Source organism: Lactuca virosa, chromosome 3 (assembly GCF_052849685.1).
Source record: "Lactuca virosa cultivar CGN04683 chromosome 3, Lactuca_virosa_CGN04683_v6, whole genome shotgun sequence".
Lineage (NCBI taxonomy): Eukaryota > Viridiplantae > Streptophyta > Magnoliopsida > Asterales > Asteraceae > Lactuca > Lactuca virosa.
The window spans coordinates 37,781,942-37,792,541 of NC_136428.1; the positions used below are offsets into that span (position 1 = coordinate 37,781,942).

The window sequence follows — 10,600 nt, forward strand, 5'->3', positions numbered from 1 at the left end:
TGCACTCCTTAAGCTCAAAATACACTCTCAAGTGATTCTAGGGTTTTTAGGGACGTTTGAATGTGAAAGATGCTGATTAAGGTGAGGCTCAAATGAGATAGGGACGTTTATATAGGGCTCAAGTCCGGAAATTAGGGTTTGGACATCCGTCACGTACGCCCAGCGTACGTGCTTCCCCTCCGCGATCATTAATATATAGTACGTCCAGCGTACTTAAGGGACCTCTTATGCAATAAGAAATAACTTCAAGGGCTTTTGTGGAAATACCTGAATTGGAGTGTTACAATATAATGACTAAATTGATTATGAGGCTAAAACATAAAGATTTTTATGGAGTTTTCCCTTATGTTATTGGACAAAAGTTGAAAATTGTGCAAAATGCATATTATTCATGAGTTCTTTTTTTTTATTTGGTTTTGGAAAAAAAATATATAAGTGACTCTTAGTGCATACTATTCACGAGTGATCATTGTATTTGGTTTTGGACAAAAGTTGAAGGTGATGCTTTGTGTATATTATTCATGAGTCTGAAGCTTCTTTTGTTTGAATTATGAGCTTATTAAACTTTATTCATTAGATTACGTGGCCGTTAAACCTTCATTATGGAATATTGATTATACAAAACCGTTTTCATTTTATAATTTGGATTATTAAATCAATTTGGACTTTGGATCATTTCGTTTTTACATTTTATTTAGGAGTTATTACACTTTCATATTTGGACTTTGACTTGTGCTCATATTGAAGACTTAAGAGTTGTTTAGAATGTAGCAATAACAATTTTGAAGGTCACATGTTGTTTGGTTACATTTGAACTATGTGATGATATTGAGTTGATTACTTCCTCATTCCTTTAAACAAAATAACTTTTTTTTGCTTTTAGACGTAATATCTTTTGAAGTATTTTGAAACTATATAGGGATTGTATTCTCTGCACATTTTGAATTATAAATCCTTTTTAATATAAAATCAAATGATCTTGTATTTCTTTTTAAAACTATCATTGTGATGTGTATTTCACTGATTTAATTACAATTAATAGAGTTGTTTAATAAAATTAAAATGATAGATCAAGAAGGGGTAATGAATTAAGAATTAACAAAAATTACTTTTATCATATTTACTCACCTTTCTTTTTATGTACATAATTTACTATTGAATTTATTTCTAGTGTTCAAAAATTACCCAATGACATGCAATAATCGATCGTAATGGTATTCTTTTAGCACAAAAATTAAGTTCACCGGTAAATAGTGTAAAAAAAACTAAATAATTAATATGAAAAAATTCAAAAGTTTGTTAGCCTATTTTTTTTTTTTTTTTTTATCTTTGATATCTTTTAGTTTATGCTAATTAAAACAAGGTTAGATTGTATTAATATATCCAAATAAGAAATGAAAGACGTATGAAAAGTATCTCAAAATATATTTAGGATGATGACTTCCACAAAATTTTCTTATCCGTCCACGGCATTTTATAGTTAACGGACATATATACCCCTTATTTAAATATATAACGTATTTTAGTTTAGGGGTTGATATATTTCCTTATTCCCCGTTCTCCCTCTTTACCATTGCGATCTTCCTTCTTCGACGCTATATACAGGCTAACGCACATGATTGGTTTCCAAAAATCCCAAGATAATCTTCAAATCATATGATTTTGTGTGTGTCGAATTATAATCTTCACGTATGTTATGGAGCCCGTGAAGATGACTGCATAAACAATAACTAACAATGTAAACAACATCTATTGATATCATTCAGCCGATAAATGGTTTAGATAAAGAAGATGGAGTACATTATTAAGCAACCCTGAAAACTGTCAATATGTGATATGTCATGCAGGAAGCTAGAAAGTGTTCGTTGATTAAGTGGAGCTTTCTTCTTCTAGATGGTTTGCTTTAACATTTGTTATATTAAAGCAAAATTGTATGTCATCAAACAGTTCGGTTATCAGTTCTATCAATCTAGACTTTTCAATTTAGGTTAAATCGGTTATCAGTTCCGTATTGTCAAATTGGAAAACCTGAAAATGTTGCAGTAAGAATCTGCAGTAGAAATGTTGCAGAATCACTTGCTATAAAAGATAGAATCTTATCTCTCTCAAAGTCAAAAGGACTTTCAACTGTGAACCTGGTTCTTTTAGACCAATTTGCTCACCCATGATGGATTTTATTCTCATTACAAATAAATTCCCATAAAATGTTATATACAAAGAAAACTATTCAGAAGAATTTTTATAAGAACGGAAGACTCGTTTGCTTTGTGTTTATTGTTCTTAATTCCTTCTCATCACCATTGATCTCTAGCCCCACCATCACTTTCCACTGTTTCATGATTTTCCCAGATCATGACAAACTTAACAACTCCATCCTCGGATGAAAAAATGCCGGAATAATCAGTACCCATATATTTACCTAAAACAAGGCTGAAACATATAATGATAACGATATTTTTTTATTTGTTTTACATAAATTGTTGAACATTTTTCTTTTTATAGATATGAAGTCATTTTGCTTAAAAACGTCTTTTACTTAGGTAACTAATAAACAAGTTAAATGTCAATACATAGATCTAATAATATTGCCGAATTTTGCTTACATTTGTATTATATATAAACTTAAACATTATTATTTAAAATTTATTTGCCTTATATTTTAATATACATCTATATTTTTTTTAATTGCATATGCCTCTATTTTCGCCAACTCAACATATATGGTGGAATCAACATTTTTTTGACAATTTATAAAAACTAATATCTCTGGCGACTGGCGAGCTTGGCAAATTTTTTGACAATTTGGAATCAACATTTTTTAAATTGCATATTCTTCTCTTTTTTTAGATCAAGATCATATTTCAAAATCAACCTTAATAAAATATTGAACATGCAGCATAAACCAAGTTATTACTTTGAGATTATACAATATGATCAAAAGTTAACTATTTTCATTACGTAATAGCTAAAAATAAATTATACTACGTATACTAATAAAAACAATAAAACATGTTGCTAATTGTTGCAATTTAGGCTTCCAAGGTTCAGAAGCTACCTTATCATCCATGTAAATCAGTCAGATTTTTTAACCTTCTCACTCCTTATCGTCATAAAACTTTATCGCTAACAAACTTCCACAATTTTAAGGTAACGTCAAGCTTCGGACTTTCTAGGTAGCTTTCGTGTTCTTACGATTTTCACCAATTAAAATCATTCTTTTGTATTAAACAGTTGGTGAAAAGCTCTTGGAGCACTAAAGGACACTACCACTATCAATACAAGCTAAAGTTGGTAATTATGACTACAAGGTACGCGAATATATGAAATTTACTTAATAATTTCCAATGACTCGTGCAATAGTTTTGTTTTCAGTTATTGGATATAAATATATTCATTTTTCCCATTGAATCATTTCTTCAGTTTCCGCCACATCTAATAAGGTTGCAAACTCTAATTACTAAAAATTACCAAGGCATGAACAGTAACGTTTTGTTAATTGCTAATAACTTTAGTTCTCGCATCTGTAGATCATTATCGATTTTTGTCATCTTAAAAAGACAGGTTCGGTGTTCGAATCCTATTTTTTTTACTCTACTTCTTAAATCCAATTTCATTACTGAATCTATTTTGACTTTTGAATATTTCTGGGCTTTTGAGGGTTGACTGTTCGAATCATTAGACCCGTTAGTATACATTGAAATAATGTTGGCCTCACTTAAATCCATCCTTTCTTTTCCCATTACTTGCAACGATTTATACATAGCGATGATAATAGACTTTGATTATTATTGTTTTCTTTTTATTTTCCTTTTTTTTTGGTTTATCGCCCCTCCACTTTCAAAGATTGATGATAATATCCTTAGTTTATAAGAATGTTGTATGTGGAATAATTCCTTCTTCGAAGCTACCCAATCTTGAGTTGGTTTCACTTTCCAATCTTTCCTTTCGATTTTTAGTTATAAAATAAATTATGAATTTGCTTTTCCTTTTACATCATAGCTAGTAGATGCACTATTGATAATGCTGTATTATGGTTTCTCTGGGTTACATGCTTAAAATGTCGAAGATGAAAACTTTAGAAATATTCTAAACCTTAAAGCATCTAAAATGCATAAAAAAAAAGTATAAAACAGGTAACAAATGATTCATCCACGTATAAATATTTCATAATAACCAAGAACATCTAAAAATATCTCTACCAATTGGAAAACATGTACTCCAAAGTTCGATTTGTTTCTTTCTGTTGGTATTAATTATAACCCACTTGGCCAGACCAACAGTACACTTAAAGTTCACTTTCATATGTTTCACCATTAGCTAAATTCATTGGAAAGTTCCACTTTGATATTACATGCATTTTTGCTAGACTTTTAAAACTCAAGAATACTATGTTTACTATAGTATCATACTTTCAATTTTTCCTATTACAGCTTATCATTTTTATAAATCTATAACTATAGCAACAAATAGCAACAAACTTTTGTTGTTGAAAAATCTACGTATTATAGCAAAATTACCAATTTGCTTTAAAGCAATTTTTTTGTTTTCATCCCAATAAGGAAGGATCAGCTTTGACCTCTGAAGTCAACCAACTTAAACTGTATGCGGCCCCCTTCTAATGGGCGATGGATGCGTATACTCATTTTAAAGAATCATAGCTAAATAACTATTTATATATTGATTGTAAGGTAAGTTCATATCTTTATTTCAATAATTGGTGTTGAATCGATTTAATACCAGTTTTCCAAATGTCATTATTTAATAACTACACAGTTTTTTTTTCCCAAAGAAACTGCTATGCAATTTTAGCTATTACAACATTGCAGTTTTAAAACTCTGATGTTAATCTATTTATTTTACTCACAAATAACAACATAAACAAATAGTTGCAGACATTTCTTTTTATAATTTTCTCTCTGTCTCCATTTGAAACTTTCTTTCACCCACTTAGAAAATTTTCCAAGATCCTCCTACAAACCCAATTAAAATCCAAAAAAAAAATGTCTTTTTTTTCCGCAAGCTCAAAATCTTCCAAGCATATGCCAGTGTGATGCCAGACAAAAAAGAGAAAACTTGGTGTTCTTACTGGGTTTGATTTTTTATACACGTGTCTTTTATTTTTATACAGGTGTGTTTTGATTTTTTATTCGTCTGTTTTTTATTTTTATTGGAGGCCTGTTTTACTTTTGAGACAATTTTGCATGTCCTTGTTAAACATCAAAATATATGTGTCCAACATAATACCTAAATATTGTATTTGACCTTAATCCTTTATAATATTAGATTTGCCCAAATCTGTTTTTTTCTTTTACTTATATATTTTTGAAAAACTGGAAAAAGTAAAAAATAAATAAATAAATAAATGGACCATATTGCCCTTGCCTTCTAAATCGCAAAAACTTTGTCAGCCAACTAACTTGAACTTTAACATCCAAAGCCAAATAGGGTCACAAAGTGTTTACTTTTTTAGAATAAAAACACATGAAACACAAGTCAAACTTGTACTTGCAGATACACAAGATATTTTGAAATATGAAAAAGAATTATAAAACATTAAAAAAAATAGATTTTTGACAAATCCGACGTTTTAAAGGATTATAGAGGACAACTACTAGAAAAGTGGGGATTACCCACATACTATTTCAGTCTTAATTTAGTGACAGATATTTTCGTCAATAAAATGATTTTTTTTAGAAAAATAAAAGTCCACTTTTTAAACCACAATATAACTCCCTTCATTAACCTATTTATAGAATTGAAGATATTGAATAGATTTTCACGTGAAAATCTTGAAACAAAATTGGAATGACAAAAACTTACAAGAACAACTAGCGGAAGCATGATCTATTGTGTTTACTAGAGTCTATCTCCATCTAGCAATATTTCACCAAACCACCCTATAACATATGTAAATACTAAACAGTCAAACAAAAGTTTACTAGAGATTTTAACAAAAAGTCAACTTTAGGCCAGGGTACTTACTGGAATGTTTCCAAAATTCAACACCCTGATTTTCCAATCCACGAATATCATGTTTCATATATCATATATGCAGCAGCAGTCTGTTTACAGAACTTGTTAGATACGAAAGGACTTTGTTATAGTTAATTAGTTATAGTTAAACCTATGATTTGGACAATTGGCTACCAACTTTTTTCCACCACAAATATTAGAAAATATGAACATGCACAAATCGCTAAAAATCCTTCCTTGACTCCATCATACGAAACCTAAATGTAAGAAAATAACATAAAGGAAGAAACTGCAGTAAGCTTACATTATGCACTTGTCCCGACATGACCTCCGAGCTTCACCACTAATCCCTTTAACCCTCAACCTAAAATCAACAATAACACGAATGATAAATCCTAAAACCAACAACTACATAAAGAATACAAAAAATTATCAATTCTCACAAAGATTATCACTTTGACAAAGTCTGATAGTCACAAAATCGATATTTAAGAATATTAAGTGATGAATGCTTTACCCAAATGGATAGTGGCTGCCGGCGGTGGGAGATCGGAGATGGATCCCGGATGACGATGGTTGCTGACTGAAATTCCGTAAGGCTGCGGATGATGGCTGCTGACCTACGGTGGTGGAGCGGTGGTGACGAAGTCTTCCCCTGTAGTATTAGAAAATAGATAGAGAGAGAGAGAGAGAGTGATCGAGAGAGAGACGAGGCGGAGCGGTGAGGGTTTGGTGAGCATCGTCTTCCTGAATCGGTGGCGGCAGCGGCGATGAGGCTTTCCAGGGAGGCGGAGCATTGGTCGAGCGATGGCGGCGAGGGTGACCGGTGAAGGCGATGGCACAGGAAGGAGAAGGAGAAGAAGGGGAAGGGGGCGACGTAAGAGAGGAAGAAGATGAGTGGAGGGAAACTTGAGAAAAAAGAGGGAGTTCAGAAACCTAGCCAATTCAGGCAAGCCGGATGTATTTGATTTTTTGACCGATAAACTTCTGATCAAACCTTAAAAATAATAATAATAATAATAATAATAATAATAATAAATGTCGATGAGATTTTTTTGTAAATTAAATCATATTATTATTATTATTATTATTATTATTGTTTTATTTATTATTATTATAAAAAATAACAATAATAAAGATAACAATTGACATTGTCGTCTTGGACATGTTAACAAGAAGCGCATAGGCCAACAGCAGAAGGCTGGAGTCTTGGAGTCATTTAACTTAAAGTCAGATGATAGTTGCGAGTCTTGTTTGTTTGGAAAAATGACATAGTCATCCTTCACTGGTACTTGTGCTAGGGGTGAAGATTTGTTGGACCTCATACACACAGATGTGTGTGGACCCTTCAGAACCGCCACAAGGGATGCTAACCACTTCTATGTGACTTTTACTGATGATTATAGTAGATATGGTAATGTATACTTAATCAAGCATAAGTCAGAAACTTTTGAAAAGTTCAAAGAGTTTAAACAGGAAGTGGAGAATCAGTTGGGCAGGAACATTAAGATGCTCCGATCCGATCGAGGAGGAGAGTATCTTAGTACAGAGTTCCTTGACTATCTTAAGGAATGTGGAATTGTTTCACAATTGACACCTCCCAGAACACCACAGCTTAATGGTGTGGCTGAGAGGCGTAATCGAACCTTGTTGGACATGGTTCGTTCCATGATGAGTCGAGCTTCGTTACCAATCTCATTCTGGGGGTATGCCTTGGAGACTGCCGCCCATATCCTTAATCTAGTCCCTACCAAAAAGGTTGCCAAAACACCTCACGAGATGTGGACTGGGAAAGTTCCCAATTTAGACCACATCAAGATTTGGGGTTGCGAAGCTTTCGTGAGATGTGAGACTCAGGTAAAGCTCGAACCTCGAAGTGAACGATGTATTTTCATCGGCTACCCACAGAATTCCTTTGGTTATCTCTTCTACGGACCCAGTGAGAATGTGGTCTTTGTGGCAAGAAGAGGGGTCTTTCGTGAGAGAGAATTCATAAGCCAAGGAAACGGTGGGAGGCAAATTGACCTTGAAGAACTTCAAGAGTCAAGTGGTGAAGGAACCTCAAACCCTAGCGATCAACCTGAGGAGGAAACTCCTGTTGATGAGTCCGTACCTCTGAGGCGTTCCACAAGAGTTAGGAATCCACTTGAGCATTACTATGGTTTTCATATTACTGCGGAAGGTGATGAATTTATCAGTGATAGGACACTGGTAAATTTGGATGAGCCTAACAACTTTAAGGAAGTCATGGCAGGCCCTGAGTCCGCCAAATGGAAAGAGGCCATGGATAGCGAGATTCAGTCCATGTATGACAATCAAGTTTGGAACTTGGTTGACAATGTATCGGGTTGTAAGACGGTCGGGTGCAAATGGATCTTCAAGAAGAAGAACGACATGGATGAAAATGTACACACTTATAAAGCGCGACTGGTTGCGAAGGGCTTTACTCAAACTCCGGGAGTTGACTATGATGAGACCTTCTCACCAGTAGCAAAGATTAAGTCTATTAGGGTTTTGTTGGCCATAACTGCATTTCATGATTATGAAATATGGCAAATGGATGTCAAAACTGTTTTCCTTAATGGAAAATTGGCTGAGGATGTTTACATGAGTCAGCCATAGGGTTTTGTCGATGCAAACCACCCTAATAGAGTGTGTAAGCTTGAGAAATCCATCTATGGATTGAAACAAGCATCTCGCAGATGGAATCTTTGTTTCGATGAGAAAGTCAAAGAGTTTGGTTTTTCGAGGAGCGAAGATGAGTCTTGTGTATATGTTAAGGATAGTGGAAGTATAGTTAGCTTTTTGGTATTGCATGTGGATGATATACTACTCATAGGAAATGACATCCCTTGCAGGAGGTTAAGTCCTGACTTGGGAAGTGTTTCGCTATGAAGGACTTTGGAGAAGCTGCCTATATCCTAGGGATAAGGATATTGAGAGAAAGGAGTAAGAGACTAATTAGACTTAGTCAGAGTACCTACTTAGATAAGGTGCTGAAAAGGTTCAGCATGCAGAATTCCAAGAAATGTGACTTACCGATCCAGAGCAACGCCAAACTGAGTAAGACTCAGAGTCCGAGTACAGAGGCTGAGATAGCTGAAATGAGTCATGTACCATATGCTTCCGTTATGGGCTCAATCATGTATGCTATGACTTGTACTCGCCCTAATGTGGCATTTGCTTTGAGCATGGTCAGCAGATATCAAGGGAATCCGGGAAAGGCTCACTGGACTGCGGTGAAGAATATTCTCAAGTACCTACGAAGGACTAGGGACTGGTTCCTTACCCTTGGTAGGAGTGATGACTTGAGAGTAGTAGGGTATAGTGATGCTGGCTTCCAGTCTGATAGGGATAATTTCCGCTCTCAGTTGGGCTGGGTCTTTACCCTAAATGGAGGAGCAATTACTTGGAAAAGTTCCAAGCAAGAAACAGTGGCTGATTCAACTTGCGAATCAGAGTACATAGCAGCAAGCGAGCCGGAAAATGAGGCTATATGGCTAAAGAACTTCATTGGAGACCTTGGAGTTGTACCAGCTGTTAAGGAGCCTATGGAGATTTTCTGTGACAACGAGGGTGCAGTTGCCTTAGCTAAGGAACCTAGGGATCACGGGAGATCCAAGCACATTGACAGAAAATACCATTTCGATAGACATCGGATAGAAGAAGGAATCCTCGTGATAAAGAGGGTATCATTGGATGAGAACCCAGCAGATCCCCTCACGAAGGGACTGTGTAGGGTTAAGCATTTGCAGCATGCGAGGCGCATCGGGCTGAAGGATGATATTAGTTTTACAGATTAGATAGTTACTTCTGAAACTTGTAAAATGTAAATTGACATTTGATGATTAAATAAAAGTTGTTGTTTATTTATAAGTAAAGTGTTGCTATCTTGTGTCAATTATTTACTATTGTTTCAATTTTGCATGTTTTGACTTCCAGAATAATTTCTTTATTCAAACTCTCCACAATTAGTCATATTTTGGAAGTAGATATGATTAAAGACTGTCATGAATTGGGTTTGTAGATGTCTAAGGTGCTAGACATAGCAAATGGTTGCTACAACATTCATGAGTGCTCATAAGTTCTGAGTATTGGATTCAACCCACGCTCACTTGTATCACTTCATGGAATTTATCTCGAGTGATCGTGAGACGGTAATATCATATAAGTCTTCAAACCTAGAGATATGAGTTGTTGAATATGAGTTGGTTATACATTGATTGTACGAAAACGCATTGGTAACTCGATGTTATAAAATGTGCCTTTGTGTATGATTCAACAAGTAGTAGAACAAGCATATGAGTCGAAGTTTATCTGTTCCTTCTAGTCCTTGGAGGATTAAAAGCGATATTTGGGCCCCTCGATTATTTTGCTTTGACCTATGTACCGGGCCCGATCAGAATCAAATTGATGTGTTCAGTTTAGTTCTATTTCAAACAAATCGGAAATCGGGAAACAAACTGCTAGACAATAAGTACGACATTAGTCCATGTATTTGTCCGGCTGATATCTAGAACAGAGGGTTATATGATCACTTATCTTAAATGGCGCATCATCATCTCAGTTCCGTGAGACTTTGAAAGAGCTACAATTGCTGGTCGGTTCCTGAAGTCATACGTGTAAC

At 34.5% G+C, this 10,600-nt stretch overlaps 1 long non-coding RNA gene across 4 annotated transcripts; it reads right to left on the reverse strand.

Moving 5' to 3' along the window:
* Positions 1-1,404: 1,404 nt before the first annotated feature.
* Positions 1,405-6,944, reverse strand: LOC145165500 (uncharacterized). 4 transcript variants are annotated; one of them, XR_013740089.1, is made up of 5 exons: positions 6,491-6,944; positions 6,278-6,337; positions 5,983-6,062; positions 5,821-5,897; positions 1,405-1,715 (listed from the first exon to the last, which is right to left on the reverse strand). It is a non-coding gene; the product is annotated as an uncharacterized LOC145165500 (long non-coding RNA). The 4 variants fall into 4 exon arrangements; XR_013740088.1 differs by lacking the exon at positions 1,405-1,715 and adding an exon at positions 2,077-2,419; XR_013740087.1 differs by lacking the exon at positions 1,405-1,715 and adding an exon at positions 2,077-2,430.
* Positions 6,945-10,600: the final 3,656 nt, after the last annotated feature.